General features: G+C 43.4%; 2 long non-coding RNA genes across 3 annotated transcripts in view; both read right to left on the bottom strand.

Annotated features, from left to right (window-relative positions):
- LOC132407416 (uncharacterized) overlaps positions 1 to 16,322 on the bottom strand; it is a 93,925-nt gene that overhangs the window by 30,172 nt on the left and 47,431 nt on the right. The window lies entirely within an intron of this gene.
- LOC132407415 (uncharacterized) lies at positions 1,385 to 16,303 on the bottom strand. 2 transcript variants are annotated; one of them, XR_009516472.1, is made up of 4 exons: positions 16,173 to 16,303; positions 12,738 to 12,998; positions 9,012 to 9,197; positions 1,385 to 1,885 (listed from the first exon to the last, which is right to left on the bottom strand). It is a non-coding gene; the product is annotated as an uncharacterized LOC132407415 (long non-coding RNA). The 2 variants fall into 2 exon arrangements; XR_009516471.1 differs by lacking the exon at positions 16,173 to 16,303 and having other exon boundaries at positions 12,738 to 13,466.

The following is a 16,322-nucleotide window of genomic DNA, read 5'->3' as shown; positions in this document are numbered from 1 at the left end:
TGGAGAGGAGGCCTGACCCAGAAGCAGAGCAGCCGAGACAATTCAATGGTGAACGATAGCTTTAATAACCAACAGCAAAATAACAAGCCACGAGGGGCCAAGAAACAGGAGAGAACAGAAACTAAACACAACAAGAAACAAGGTAAACTTTAGACAGGGAGTGTGAAAACGGAGCAAATGGGTGAAGCTGGCTGGTTCAATGTGTGAACAAGGACTGTGGATGCAAACTGGGGTTAAATAGGCTGCAGGCCATGAGTCTGGAAGGGAGGTGAATTCTATCAGTTAGGTGGAAACTGAGAGGTGCCTGCAGAGCAGGCCTGGTAATTAGAACCACACATAGTACTCCAAGTGTGGCCTAACTACCATTTCGTACAACTGTAACATGGGTTCAACTCCTATACCCAATGCTTCAACCAATGAAGCCAAACATCCTTACCGCCTATAGCTGTCTTCTTGGTCTCTGAAATAGCTGTGGGGTCTTGACTCAGTTCTTGGTCTCTGAAGTGGCTGAGGGGTCCTGCTGTAGGATGTGCAGATCCAACCATAATTGGAGAAAATGTTGCTTGAAGGGATGGGTGGGTGGTTTATTGACAAGTTTTGCACTCCTGCTGTAGCTTGTTGTAGGAGTCCCAAAGTGCTCAGTGCCTATATGGATGCTCCTTCTTCATCAGGCCAAGCAGGCCGATGTCAGCAATTTTTCCAAGGAGGCCTTGAAAATGTTCTTGAAGCAATTTCTTTGCCATCTTCAGTCGCAGACCTGCTTTCACTTGTTCATAGAACATAGGACATAGTCTCACTATGCACTTGATTTGGCAAGGGAGTTACATTACAAATGAGCCCCCGAGCAGATCTCTGTATGTTCATGGTCTTCCACTGCTGTAGCCCATCCATTCGGCGTGTTGTGCATTCAGAGATGCTCTTCTGCACACCACTGTTGTAATGCGTAGTTAGTAGAGTTACTGTCGCCTTCCATCAACTTGAACCAGTCTGGCCATCTCCTCAGTGGACATCTCTTGTTAACAAGGCATTTTTGCCCACCAAACAGCTGCTCACTGGATTTTATTTTTGTTTCTTGCTCCATTCTCTGTAAAGTCCAGAGACAGTTGTGCATGAAAATCCCAGGAGATCAGCAGTCTCCAAGACACTCAGCAGTATTCAATAGGTTTCAATAGGTACATTTAATGTCAGAGAAATGGATACAATATACATTCTGAAATTCTTTTTCTTCACAAACATCCACGAAAACGGAGGAGTGCCCCAAAGAACGAAAAACAGTTAAACATTAGAACCCCAAAGCTCCCCCCCAGCTCTCCCCTCCCAGGCACAAGCGGCAGCAAATGAACAACCCCCCCACCCCCACCAGCCAAACAACATCAGTGCCCACCCTCCACCAAGCACTCAAGCGTGCAGTAATATCAATAAAGACACAGACTCGCAGTAACCCAATGACTACTCATTCACCTGGTAATTTGACATACCACATGCTCTCTCTCACTCCCTAATAAGAGATGTCCCCACTTCACAGTGAGGGGGGAGACATAACAAACAACTCACTGATTTACAACGTTAAAGTTCTGCAGTTTCACTTTTTCCAAGCTCTGCATCCAGAGAGTTGGCTCTGGAAAGGCTCAGATCTCTGGACACGCAGCCCATGGCAACTAACTTGCTGCTCACGATTTTCCATGTTCTCCCGCAACACCTCAGTCAGGGGCACCGGCCTAGAATCAGTACGTCTCCAGAGCCAGGAAATTCCAGCACCCTGAAGGCACGCTAGTCTTCCAGGCTGTGGCCTTGGGATATCAAAAAGCGGCCAGTTGTGAGGCCCTGAGAGTGGGCCCCATTCCCGTAAAGAACTGATGTCCAGGTCAGGGTCTTCCAAAGAACCCTGAAAAGGGAAAAGAGATATCAAAGATAGAAATTGAGCTGCTTCCAAAGATGCACGCAAAGGAGTCGCCATTTAGTGCCATCTTGACTCCAATTTTAACTCCATCTGGCTCCAATAATCATTCCATGGTCAAAGTCACTTAGATTACATTTCTTCCCCTTGCTGACATCTGGTCTGAACAACAACTGAACATCTTGACTATGTCTGCATGCTTTTATGAATTGAGCTGCTGCCACATGATTGGCTGACTAGATATTTGCATAGTTATTTCTGATCTGGAGAAAGAAAAAGTTGGATATCCACTCGATCTATCGTCTTGTACACATACAAGTCACCATTTATCCAGCTTCATACCTCCTTTGAACATCCCCCCTCTCATCTATTCTTGTTAGCTATAGAGAGCGAGAGAGATAGTCCCCAGAAGAGAATACACCAAAATCCCACCACTCTGGCTCCTGCTACTTGTAATGTCCAGAACAGAGAGTTGGTTTGAAGCAATTCAAAGGAGCATGAAAGAGGGTATAAGGGTTACCGCCCCTCTCTCCCCACAGGTAAGATCATATATTTAATGGGACCCCTGGAAATCAATTAAACTTTGACTTCTAGGAACAAACAAAATGGTGGAGAAACACAGCAGGTTAGAAGAGAAATGGACAGTCAGCATTTCAGGTCAAGTCCCTACAGAGAGAATGAACGTGGAGAGGATATTTATTATAGTGGGACCAGAGAGCACAGAATACAAGGACGTTCCTTGAGAAAAGAGATGAAAAGGGATTTTTTTTTTAAACAGGGGGTAGTGAACTCATTGCCACAGGTGACTATGGAGTCATTGGGTGTATTTAAAGCTGAGGTTGATAGGCTCTTGATTAGTCAGGGCATCAAAGGTTATAGAGGGAAGGCAGGAGAATGGGGTTGAAAGGCTAATAAATCTGCCATGATGGAATGGGAGAGCAAACTTGGTGGGGTGAATGATATTATTCTATGTATTATGGACTTATGCCATTGTCTGAACTGAAATGTGTCAATAAAATAATGACTGCCTCACTTCCACACAGGTAAAATTAACCCACTCTGGGCATCAATTTAGTGACTTTGGTGCCAAGTTTTGGAGCTAAACATCTGTGGAGTCCTCAACTTTCACCCCAGGGTATTTCTTGGATAAAGTTCATTGTTATAGTTCTAATACAGATCACAGAGTATCCTGAGATGTAAGTCTGAATCTCAGCATAGGAACTGGGGATTTTAGTTTCAAGTAACTAAATAAATCTGCATTTAGAGGTGAAAATTTGAAAAAAAAAAATGCTGGAAATGTGATATACAGCGGATTCCAATTAATCAGGACCAGTACATTTGACCCACATTGCCAAAGTTTCATGGAAATAGCTAAAAAGGAATAGAAAGACAAACTACTGTTTAATTGAGTAAGAATTTATGCATTTAAATGAAATACAGAACAAATTAGAATGCCATCAATCCTACTACAACACTTTAAAACTGTGTATTAGGACCTAATAGTCATCAACGGAGAAATATATCTAGTGTACATGAATGCTGCCGCATTCTTTCAATTGACTGTAAATGAACAAATTCACCGCAGGCATCAAGTATAGATAATGGACTGTCTTCATACAACGCTATCAACAATCTCATCCTCCAAATCTTCATTTTCATTGTAACATTCAAGGTGATTGTCAATACCTTCAAATTCTTCATAGTTCCTAACTTGTTGAAGTAGTGAAGTAGATGCATTTTTACTCCCAGTCATTTCTGGCATCTTCTGGTCTAAATGCTTGAAACCACAGTGAGCAAACGGTTCTGAATTGTTTTACTGCTTATTTCACACCAACTATCAGCGACAAAATTACTGCTTTTTAAACACAAACATATGCAATAGATGCTATTTAAAGACTGTCTGCTGTAAGCACAGTATACTGTGCCTCACTAGGTCACGGGTCAGAGGCTAGTTAGTATCTGTTCAGCAACAGTTTCCTGCCCCAATTAAGCAGTAATATGTCCCAAATAAACAGAAGGAATCCTGGTTGCATTCTTAATTAGATTTTGTTTTTTCAGAGTTATCCCAAATAAGCAGCTGCCACAATTAACTGATGGCCCAATTATCCAGAATCCATTCTATCGTACTCAATAGGTCATTTGACTGTGATTTCAAATCCCTCATTCAGATCTACCCTGGAAATATTACACCTCCTTATTTAAGAGGAATTTGTCTAACTCTGCCTTAAAAAGGGGGCAGCATGGATATTATAGCAGTTAGCAAAACACTATAACAGTGTCAGTGACCCAGGTCCAATTCCTGTCTCTATCATAGTCATAGAGCTCTATAGCACAGAAGCAGGTCCTTCAGCCCATCTAGCCTGTGCTAAACTATTATTCTGCCTCGTCACTTCGACTTGTACCTGGATCATTGCCCTCCATAATCCACCTCTTCACATCCACTTTATCTAGTCCTCTCAATATTTGGTAGGATTCAATGAGATTCCCGCCCCCCCCCCCTTTTACTTCTAAATTCCCGTGAGTACAGGCCTAAAGCTTCCAAAAGCTCCTCATAAGTTAACCCCTTCATTCCCAGAATCATCCCTGTGAATCTCCTTTGGCAGGGTCTAGCTGTCAATAATCTCTATTTGAACAATGTGTTCAACCCTCCTTCAGCAAGGTGGACATGACTCCAGCTGAAGTCATTTAAACACGGTTTATTTGATTTTTAATGATAGATGTTTAATTTAGATCTATAAATTCCAGATATAGTCTTAAACTTCACAGAGGATTTCAAACTTACTAAAGATTTCTAAACTATGAAGGATTTCCAAACACAAACACTAATTCTTAGAAACTAAAAGGACACACCAAAGAGGTGCAGATGAATAAGGCATGCATCATAGAAACCAAAAGCTGAGGGATAAGTTCTTGGTTTTCTTTCTGTCATTCTTGAAAATCCTGACTGCTGTCTAACATTTACATTGTTTTGTTACTAGTTGACATCACCTGCTTGAGATGTTGCCAATACATTCATCAGGCCAAGTGAATGTAATGTTTAATTAGGCCAACATGAACCTCATTTTCTCTCTTGGTTAAATCACAGGTCAACAAGAATCTCATTGTTCTCTTGTTTATGACAAGAGGCTGAGCAAGGAATATTGGTTATAAGTTTAACTTTGTCAAAAACAGCTCTTTGACCATTGGAAGGGTCATGGCACTGTACTGGCAAGCTGAGGTTAGCAATAAGTGCCTTAGGCCCTAGATAGGCCTGAGCCCTTCTGTGATGGATATGAAATATGATCACAGAAGCCCCAGTGATGGTGGCAATCATGCCCTCTTCTCACTGCTACTGTCGGGCATGATGTGTAGAAGCCTGAAGTCCTACACCACGAGGTTCAGGGACAGCTTCTTCCCTTCAACCATTCTATTCTTGAGCAGATCTGCACAACCACAATCACTAACTCAGCAATGGAACACAGCGGACCTTCTCTTGCACTACTATAGGCTTGTCTCTGATCATGCTTGCACAGTTCTGTTTTTTCTCTTTCTTCATTGTTATGTATAACTTATATCTTTCTCTCACTCCAAGGGTAGTCATAGCCGAAGGGTGGTAGTGGGGATGAATTCCCACTGCTAAACAAATGCTCTTCATGGCATGCGTCTCAAACAGCCTCTGACAACCAAGTCCAACTCCTGGCCTTTACGTGTGACATAGTTCTTATGCCTGGCGGAGCTGTTCCCACTGACAGGAGAAGGGGCAAAGGCGGGCCACTGGCACCTTAAAACCAGTTGCTCTGAGCAGATGGGGCTCATTAACCATGGATGGTAGCTCATCTAGGAGAGGGAAAACTCCGATTTCAAACCTCCACTGCCTTGTAGTTATACTCGCTCATGGGAAAGGCTTTGGGAGTAAACCCGGTGGAAAAATCCGGAGTCGGAGTCCCGAAGGCGGCTGACTGCTGTGCCCAGCACCGGCACGGCAACTCCTGCGGTGTTGCTGGCACCAAACTGTACCGACTTCCGTCGTTCCTTTGGACCTGTCATCAGCATGGAGAGGGGAGTCCCACTGCATGGGCAACAGACAGATCTCCATATCAACTCTGACCTGGCTAGCGCCCTAGATAGGCCACTCCCGGTGACTACCAGAGGTGCGGTACCTATGGTCAACCATGACTGACGGAGGCTACACACACTTCTCTCTGTTGTCTGTATCTATGTGCCAGTGACACTGCACGCAAGCTCTTCACAACCCCACCCACCACGGACATTTTCCTTTCAACCTCACCCTCCTTCATCAAACAGAAAACACCAAACACAGGAGGAAGGAGAGTGGGAAGGGTGGGCCTGAAAGCAACTACCACCTGGGTCAAGGCCAGCTTTTATACGACTACTTAGGGTTAGTTGTGGGCGTGCTACATTGGTGCCTGAAAGCATGATGACACTCGCAGGCTGCCCCTAGCACAATCCACAGACTGTGTTGGTTGTTGACTCAAACAACACACTTTACTGTATGCTTCAATATCTTGGTGTACATCTGACAAATAAAGTCAATCTTTCATCTTCTTTAGTAGATTAAGATAGGTTCTTGACCTCACAAACTACGTCAATATGATCTTTCACCTTATTGACCAGCTGCACTGCACTGTTACACTTGTCTCAGTTAAGTTATTGTTTTATCTTGTACTCTCTCAATGGGCTAAGTAATTCATCCTGCATGAACAGTGCGCAAGAGGTTTCTCACTGTACCTCGGTACGTGTGACAATAATAAACCAACTCCAAGTCACTGAAGCGTAGGAGACTGAGGGGTATAAAGTCATGAGTGGCAGAGACAGAGTGAACACAAACAGTCTTCCCACAAGAATGGGGAATCAAGAACCAGAGGGTGTAGGTGAGATAGTTAAAAAGAGCCTGAGGGACAACATTTTCACCTAAAGGGTGATCCCAACATGGAATGAACCTTCTGTAGTCAAGTTAATCTTCTCTTCTCAGAATCTATTCCTCACACTGTTGACTGGCAGCCTGGTCAAGGTATATTTTCTCTGCGCTTTACCACCACTTATCTGTTCTCTATGTTTTTATTCTATTTCAGAATCAGAATCAGGTTTAATTTCATTGCATATCTCGAGAAATTTGTTGTTTTGCAGCAGCAGTACATTGCAAATCATAATAATACGAACTATAAACTACGATTAAAAATTCTGTATATGTGTGTGTGTGTGTGAGTGTGAGTTTGTATGTGTGTGTGTGAGTGTGTATGTGTGATTATGTGTATTTGTGTATGGGTGTGTGTGTATATATATGTATATATGTGTGTGTGTATGTGTCTATATGTGTGTGTGAATGTGTATATGTGTGTTTGTGTGTGTGTGTGAATGTGTGTGTGTATACATGTGTGTGTGTGTCTATCATAGAGGACTGTGCAAATGTCCTAGGAATACTTATATATAGCTAGGGTGCCTAAGACTTTTGCAGAGTACTGTAGTAATTTTATGTATTGAACTGTACTGCTGCCACACAAAAGAATAAACTTCATGACATTTGTGGGTGATAATAAACTTGATTCTGATATGGGTCTCTTTAGGGGACTCAGATTGGGAAGGGGGCAGCGAGAGGGGAATCATGATTGGGAAAATGAGAAAGGGAGAGGGAAGGGAGTGGGAAGCACCAGAGAGACATTCTGTAGTAATCAATAAACCAATTATTTGGAATCAAATGACCTTGCCTGGTGTCTCAGGGCTGGGTGTGTCTGCACCAGCACCACCCTCACCTCGGCATTCCTTCTCTGCCATCTGTCCAACACCCCTCCCACAGCACCCCACCCTCGCCATTCCCAACATTCTTTGCTCCTGCCAGATTTACAAACTCGCTCTCTGCTCCATGTTGAAAAATACAGTACTGTGCAAAACCATAATTAAATATATATGCCGAAGACTTTTGCACAGTTCTGTATATATACTATGTATATGAAGATCATACACATTGGTTTATTGTCTGTTCTGAAATCCGAACGGAGGGAAAGAAGCTCTTCCTAAAACACTGAGGGTGTGTCTTCTCACTTTTGTATCTGCTCCTTGGTGGTAGTGTTGAGAAGTGGATATATCCTGGGTGATGGGGGGCCCTTAATGATAATGCATTGTTTTTGAGGCATCGCCTTTTGACTGCCTCCTCAGTGCTGGGGAGTCTGATGCCCATGATGGAGTGTGCTGAGTTTGTAACTTTCTGCAGCCTTTTCCACCCCTGTGCGGTGCCCCTCCATACCAGACGGTGATGCAACCAGTTAGAATGCCCTCCATTTCCACTCTGGCAATAAAATGGTGATAATGGGGACAAGCTCCCCCTACCTATTAAATGCTCCCAATGCTGTGCGTCTCAAATAGTCTTCTGACAACCAAGTCCAACACCTGACCTTCAAATGTTGCTTGGCTACTAAACCAAGCGAAACCATTTCTATCACCAGGAGAAGGGGCAAGGGCAGGTTACTGGCACCTTAACACCAGTTGCTTCAGGCAGATGGGGCTCACCAGCAGTGGCTGGCAGATTATCTAGGGGAAGGAAAACTCTGATCTCAAACCCCCACTGCCTTACGGGCAAACCCACAAATGGGGAAGGTTTTAGGAGTAAACCCCCTCCAAAAAAACCCCAGAGCTGGAGTCCCTAAGGCCATTGTACATTGAGTTCAATACTGACTGGCAACTCTTGGGATGCCTTTGCTGCCAAACTGTATCGGTCTCTATTGTTCCTTTGGTTTCATCGGCTGCGCGGAGAGGGGGAGCCTGCTACATGGGCAGCAGCTTGCTCTCCATATCGTACTGTCTTGTATGCACGTAGGCAGCTAGAACGCAACGACCATAGTCCAACTCAGCCAACTCCTTGAGTGGCTGGCTTGCCCTGCTTACAGCCCAACTATCCTCAAGGGAGGCCCTCGAGCTTCACTTATCATCCTTAGGGTCATGTGACTTGGGGCATGCCAATATGTGACTCACAACCAACAGCAACTCTACAGTTGTCTGAGCTGGGCCTGCAAATCAGTCAGGGAACAACAGAGGATGCACAATAAATGCTGTCACTATGACTCCCACCCTCACCAAATGAAAATTCAACAACATCAGACGATAACTGGCATTTACTTACTGCCTGTTTTGCCTTCTGGTGTTTTGAGCAGCAGTGAAGATCTTCCATCTCTGGCAATGTTCAGGGCTTCTTTCCTCGTGTCAGTAGCTTCCTCTCGGCTTTCACTGCAGTCAGTCACGCAAATCCCGGCTGGAGTCTCAGGAATACCGTCATACTCAGATGTAAAACGTTTCTTCATTGCTGTTTCTGTAACAATTTTCTTTCATCAGTCAGGATTCTTAATATTGAGCTGAACCCTGAACCTGGCTCTGGAGTACCACCCTTAGTCTGGCCTCTACTCTTTGACCTGTTTGACATGGGTGACCCAACCAAGAGCCAAAGCATAAAGCCCTGACTCCAGCCAACACAGCTCTCCAGGTCATTGAGGCCTCCAAACCACGACAAGGTTGAGGTCCTCTTAGAGGAAACGATCAGCTGTGTTTCAATTTAATTCACTGTATGGGTGGATATCAGAAGTGTGTTTGTTATGCAGAGAGTGCTGGGTGCAGGGAACCCCGTGCCAGGGATAGTGATAGAGGCAGATACGTGAGGCATCACAGTCGTGTAATGGGTAGCATGATGCATTTACCCTCGGAGTGTCGGAGTTCAATTCTGATGTTGTTGGTTAGGAGTTTGTACATTCTCCGTGAGGAATGCGTGCATTTCCTTCGGGTAAGCTCAAGTTCCCTCCCACATTCCAAGGACACACCGGCCAGTAGGATAATTGGACATTGTAAATTGTCCTGTGATTAGTTAAGTAGGTGGGTTGCTGGGTGGTGCAGATCATTGGGCCAGAAGGCCCTGGTCCACGCTGTGTCTCTAGGTAATAAATATATAAAATAAAATACATTAGAGGCATTTTAAAAGATGCGTAGTTCAGCACGTCGATGATAGACGACTGGAGGGCTATGAGGGAGGGAAGGGTTCAATTGATCTTAGAGTAGACTGAAAGGTCAGCACAACATCGTGGGCCAAAGGACCTGTATTGTGCTATAATATTCTGTGTTCTATGTGATTTGCATTATTCATGAATGTTAGTGAAGATATATTCTTTTAGCCTTCAAAATTACTGTGAAGTTCAAGTGGTGATAGCTTTTTGAAAAACAGTTTGGCCACTAAAATAAAAGGCATTTTGAGATTTTCTCGTTATCCGCATTTCCACATTTGGAAATCTTTTGATGCTGCCTCCTACTCACGTCATTCTACAGCTGCGTCCTGACAAGCTGCATCACTGCACGGTACGGAAACCGCACTGCGGCAGACAGGAAGGCTCCACAGCAGGTAGTCAAGACCTGCCCAGTGCATCACCGGCACCATTCCACCCACCATCAAGGACATATATCCAGAAAAGGACCAATAATATCATGAAGGATCCCACCACCCTGCTCGTGGCCTGGTTGTCTCACTCCCATCAGGAAGGAGTTTACGCAGCATCCATGCCAGGACCACCAGACTCAAAAAACAGTTACTTCCCTCAAGCAATAAGGCTGATCAACACCTCCACCCACTAACTAACCCCTCCACACCCTCAACCTCCACTACTTTATCAATTCCTGTCAGTCACCTTATGTACAGACACGCCTGTGCCTAGCGTCACTTTATGTATGTACACAATCAATCTATATATATAAGCCATTTTATGCATTTATACTTATTGTGTTTTTAATCATTATTATTACTATTATTATTAGCATTATAGTGTTCTTCAGCTTTTGTGTGTGTTATTTTTTGTGCTGTATCAGATCCAGAGTAACGATTATTTTGTTCTCTTTTACACTTGAGTGCAAGAAATGACATTAAATAGTCTTGAATCTTCTTTCCCTTGCCGTAAGCGCCAAGCTCTCTGGGCCACTGCCTTCTCCATAACTACTGAACCGTCACCACTGCAATGGTCTTTTGATTCCCATCCCCACCAACTCCATCCCCTCCTTCGCCTCTCCCACTCTCTGAGCTGAGATCTTCAGCCTGACCTCTCACTAATGAAACCACAGCAGGTGTTCACAACTTTCAGGGATCCCTGGAACTCAACCTCGTGACCTTGTGCAGTGCCTGTCAGGTACCAGGCACCATCCTTTATTAAAACTGCATATAATTCTGGTTTCTTCATTAAATATTTAGGTGGGGTGCATTTTGCTGTTCATAAACACTGCATGTTCAGTTTAGATACAAGACACTAAGGTGAACAAATTGTGGAATACCCATTGTGTGTTACATTGGGGAACTAAAGCCTTTTCAAAACTACATCAGATAAATCAGAAGTCATACGCCGCAATGTAAAACAATTTCCATCCGTCATTTAATGACATTAGTATACACTCAATGGCCACTTTATTAGGTACCTTCTGTACCTGATAAAGTGGCCACTGAGTCTATGTTTGTGGTCTTCTGCTGCAGTAGCCCATTCATTTCAAGGTTTGATGTGTTCTGCATTCAGAGATGCTCTTCTGCGCACCACTGTTGTGACACATAAGTTATAGCCACCTTCCTGTCAGCTTGAACCAGTCGGGCCGTTCTCCTCTGACTCCTCTCGTTACCACCGTGTTTACTCCCACAGAAGTGTCGCTCACTGGATTTTCACACAGTTTTCTCTATAAAGTCTAGGGACTGTTGTGCATGAAAATCCCAGGAGATCAGCAGTTTCTGAGGTACTCAAACCACCCCGTCTGGCACCAACAACCATTCCATCGTCAAAGTCACTTAGATCATGTACATAAGCTGGATGAACTCAGCAGGTCAGGCAACATTCGTTGAAACGAGCAGTCAACATTTTGGGCCGAGACCCTTCGTCAGCAGTGTACTTTGTGTTCACTTAGATCACATTTCTCCCCCCATTCTGATGTTTGGTCCAATCAACAACTGAACCTCTTGACCGTGTCTGCATGCTTTAATGCATTGAGTTGCTGCCATATGATTGGTTGATTAGATATTTGAATTAACAAGCAGGGATACTAGTGTACCTAATAAAATGGCCACTGAGCTTAAGTGATAACTCAGCCAATTTTGTTTCAGTGAAGGTTTGGACTGTAGAACATTAATCTGTAAAGACTGAACCTTCTGTTCGACTCCTAACTGTGATGGAAACAGGGTTAGATGTTGCAATTTGCTTTGAGAGTCTCGGCTATCTGTATGAAATAACACTCATCTTGATCTCACGTAAGGCACGGTGTCAGGTACAAATGGTGTCAAATGATATTGGTGGAGAGGTAACTATGAAATTATTGGTCAGTTTTATTTAGAGAGTCAGCAAAAATAAAGTATTGTAGCATTAAAGTTTCACACCTTCTTCAATTACACAACACTATACTAAATGTCAGGACGTCTAGTTAATGAGATTTCAGTAGTTCCTATTGTCAGTCAGTGAACATGCTAGCCACGGTAGTAGATAATTTAAACAAACCAAATAACTTAAGTATAATAACACAAATCTCATTCACAATTAATTCCCAGATTAGTTCAGTTTTGGTTGCTTAATCTTTTAGAATACTTCTGCACAAGTGCAATTTCACTTTAATTGGGTTACAAATTTTACAATTTACAGAGCATTCCTTGATAAACTCCTTATATAAAATGAGTTATAGTCCCGGTGATTTTAGTTCAAAGCAACTTCCTGAGAAGATGCAGTAATGTTTTATTTCAAAAATGATCCAAAACAAAAGGCACCATCATTTTTCAATAGAATTCTTTTCCTAATGGTAATTCTCAATTTTTATTTGAACTAGAAGCACTATTTTAATGATATTTACTTACTGCCTGTTACACTGCTGATGCAATAAAGGTCCTCGATCTCTATTTGTCCTCGGCCATCTTCTCTATTGTGCCCAGGTGTGGTTCAGGGTCCTCATTTCTGCCTCTGCAGTGTAGCACCAAGTTGTCTTTCATCTCCTGTGCTTCCTCCACCCTTCTGGTATCCAATGAAGCGTTCTCTTGATGAAGGAGTTGGCCTCATCACGTGCCCAATCCATCTCCAGTGTTTCCTCGTGATGATTGTGGCCATGTCCTCTTAGTGACCTGAAGGAAAGGAGTAGGGCCTGGTTAGAGATCTCTCTTGGCCAGAAATGATGGAGGATCTCCCGGAAGCTCGTGGTGTGGAATGACGACGGCTTGGCAAGGTGGCCCCCTGTCATGCACCAGCATTCTGACCTGTACAGGAGTGTGGACAGAACACAGCTCCGGTACGGCTTCACCTTGGTGTGGATTCTAATAGTAACTACTGATCAAAAGCTGGAGAGTGAAAGAATTACAAGTGAAAACAATGTTGAAAGTGGGAATTTGTCCTTGTTCCATGTTTAATTAATTACAGATTCAGAATCAGGTTTATTGTCGTTGTTGTGACATTTGTTGTTTTGCCGCAGTAGTAGAGTAAAAATGACTGTAGGTTACAACCATAGAAATGAACGAGTAAATAACAGTGAGGTTCATGGTCTGTTCAGAAATCTAGTGTCAGAGGGGGAACAAGCTGGTCCTAAAACGTTGAGTGCATATCTTCAGGCTTGAATACTTGCTCCCTGATGGTTGCAATGAGAAGAGCATGTCCCGGATAGTGAGGGAACTTGTTGGTGGATACAGCCTTCTCGATACATTGGCTATTGAAAATGTCCTCACTGGTGGGGAGGCTAGCGTCCATGATGGAGCTGGCTGAGTTTACAGCCTTTTCAGATCCTGTGCAGTGGAACCACCACACCAGACAGTGATACAACCACTCAGAATGCTCTCCATGGTACATCTGTAGAAATCTGCTAGAGTCTTTGGTGACATACTAAGCTCCTCAAACCTCTAATGAAATATAACCATTGGCAAGCTGTCTTCATTACATGTTGGATCCAGAATAGATTTTCAGAGATCTTGATACCCAGGAACTTGAAACTGCAGCCTTTCCACAGTTGACCCCTCAATGAGGACTAGTATGTGTTCTCCCAACTTCCCCTTCCTGAAGTCCACAATCAGTTCCTTGGTTGAATACAAGATTGATATTGCTATCCATCTCCAATGTTGATGCCATTCTACCAGCAGATCTATCTCATTCCTGTAACCCTCTTGTCCCATCAAAAGCAACTGTTTTTCTAGTTAAATTATGATCAAAGTCATTTTCTGCTGAGATTAGGGTAATGTCTGCTTCTTGATCACTTATCAGTTGGGATTTGTACACTGTGGGTTATGGAAGTAGAATTGTCCGCTAGTGGAGTAGATGGAATCATCCTCAGATACAATGTTCAAAGTTCAAGGATAGAAAAGGAGGAAAGGATTACATCTGAGATACAAGAGCTTCTGTAGATGCTGGGAGTCTTGAGCAATGCAGACAAAATGCTGGAGGAACTCAGGCACATCTATGGAGGGAAATAGTCAATCGACATTTCAGTGTGTCCACCTAGCATCATTACCATCTCTTTCAGGATTTTCCAAAACCCAGATGCCAGCAATCACAAGCACACTGCGGACAAGTTACAGAGGTTGATTAACCCACCAGCCCTTCAGGAGTGGGAAGAGGAAACTCAAAGGAAACTCACTTAGTCACAGGGAGAAGGTGCAAACACCACACAGAGGTAAGGGCACTGGAACTGTGAGGCAGTGGCTCTATCAATGACACTATGGTGTTGTCCTTAAACTATTTCAACAATTCTAGCATTTTAACTCAAACACCACCTAAGCACTCCTCCATCTTGAAGGGAAACAACAAGACCCATGTTCCTATCCAAATCACACGTTGAAAAGATGTTGTTGTTACTTCATTGTCACTGGGTTGAAACTAGATTGGATTAGTGTTATTGTCATTTGTCCATCAAAATAGCAAAACGGAGTGAAATGCGTCATTTGTGTCAAACCAAGTCAGCATGGATTGTTCTGGGGCAAGTGTCATCATGCTTCTGGCGTCAATGTAGAATGCCCACAGCTTAACCCTAGCCGTCCGTTTTCAGAATAGGAGTGGAAACTGGAGCATCTGGAGGAAACCTGTGTAGTCATAGGGAGAAACTACTTACAGGCAATGGCGGGAATTGAATCCCTGTCAGCCATTAGTGCTGCTGAAAACAGATGCATTATCTGCTAAGCTGCTCCTCATTCCCTATGTCTGGAACTCCCTAAAGCAGGGGAAATTCAGGGTTAAATCTGGTCCTCATGAGCTCTTTTCAGTGAGTGCATGATGAAAGTGTAAACCAGATATATAAAATGATAACTATATTCAGTTTATTATCAAAGTCTGTATAAATTATACAACCTTGAGATTCATCTGCTTACAGGCAGCCACAAAGCAAGAAACCCAATTGAGAAAAAGACCAACACTGAATGGACAGAGAGAAAGAAAATAAAACACAAAACCTGCAAACAATAAAAACAAGCAACAGCGTTCAGAACCAAAGATACAAAGTCGCGAGCAGCAGGAGTAGGCCCACGGCCTGAGTCCCAGTACAACCCACAGTGGGGCAAGTCACTCTGAGGTTCACGAACACGGGGCCTGCAATAGGCAGAGTAGTGTTGCAGCCTCAGAACCACAGGAAGTGGATCAAATATCTTGGAAGAGCAAGCAGAATCAGCCCAAACCTCACCTTTGGTCCCAATACAGTTTTACAACTGTTTTATATATTCCTAACAACAATTATTGAAAACTACTAAATATATTCAACAATAACTTATATTTCCTAGACAGAATAACGGTTTGGCATGGACTAAGTGGGCCGAAGGACCTGTTTCTGTGCTGTGGTATACAATGAATCTATTTTTTGCCTTGCAATCTTTGGTACTACCTTTTCACTGCAAGATGAGTTGCGGCAGACAACTCAGTATTGTTAAACGTGACTGGTGGGAGATGAAGCAGCATAGCTTGGTGGATATAGCACCCCGCTAACTACCATCGCCAATAAACTTGCTCCGCTCATCTCAACCTTTCCCTAAGTGGCCCCATTAGCTCAGTCACAAGGAATTTTGACTCAAGTGAACAGGACAACTGGTAACAAAGGGAACCTTCAGAGAAGATTACAACCAAAACAGAAAACCCTTTGATTAGAAAAATTGTTTGAAATTTTATCATTACCTGGATCATCTCTCTGAGATCAAGGAGCCCATTTCTAATCACTCTGCCCCCCGCCTTCTTAAATGAAATTACAGCCTAGGACAGAAATTGTTTAACATCATGACCTACCAGTAACATGTGCAATGACAAAGCTCTTCTAACTTTTCTTCATTACCTACCTGCTTTGAAATTATCTCAGGCATAGACCGTGGTTCCAAGAGCTGTGCTCAGGGCTGCAATGCACAATGATTTTGGTTTTGATTATCTTCATAGTCGCTTGCGCACTGCTTTGAAGATCAACAGAGCAAGACTGGGGAATAAGAATGAAA

The sequence above is a fragment of the Hypanus sabinus genome, chromosome 18, assembly GCF_030144855.1.
Source record: "Hypanus sabinus isolate sHypSab1 chromosome 18, sHypSab1.hap1, whole genome shotgun sequence".
Classification (NCBI taxonomy): Eukaryota; Metazoa; Chordata; class Chondrichthyes; order Myliobatiformes; family Dasyatidae; genus Hypanus; species Hypanus sabinus.
This window is presented reverse-complemented; position numbering and strand designations above follow the sequence as displayed.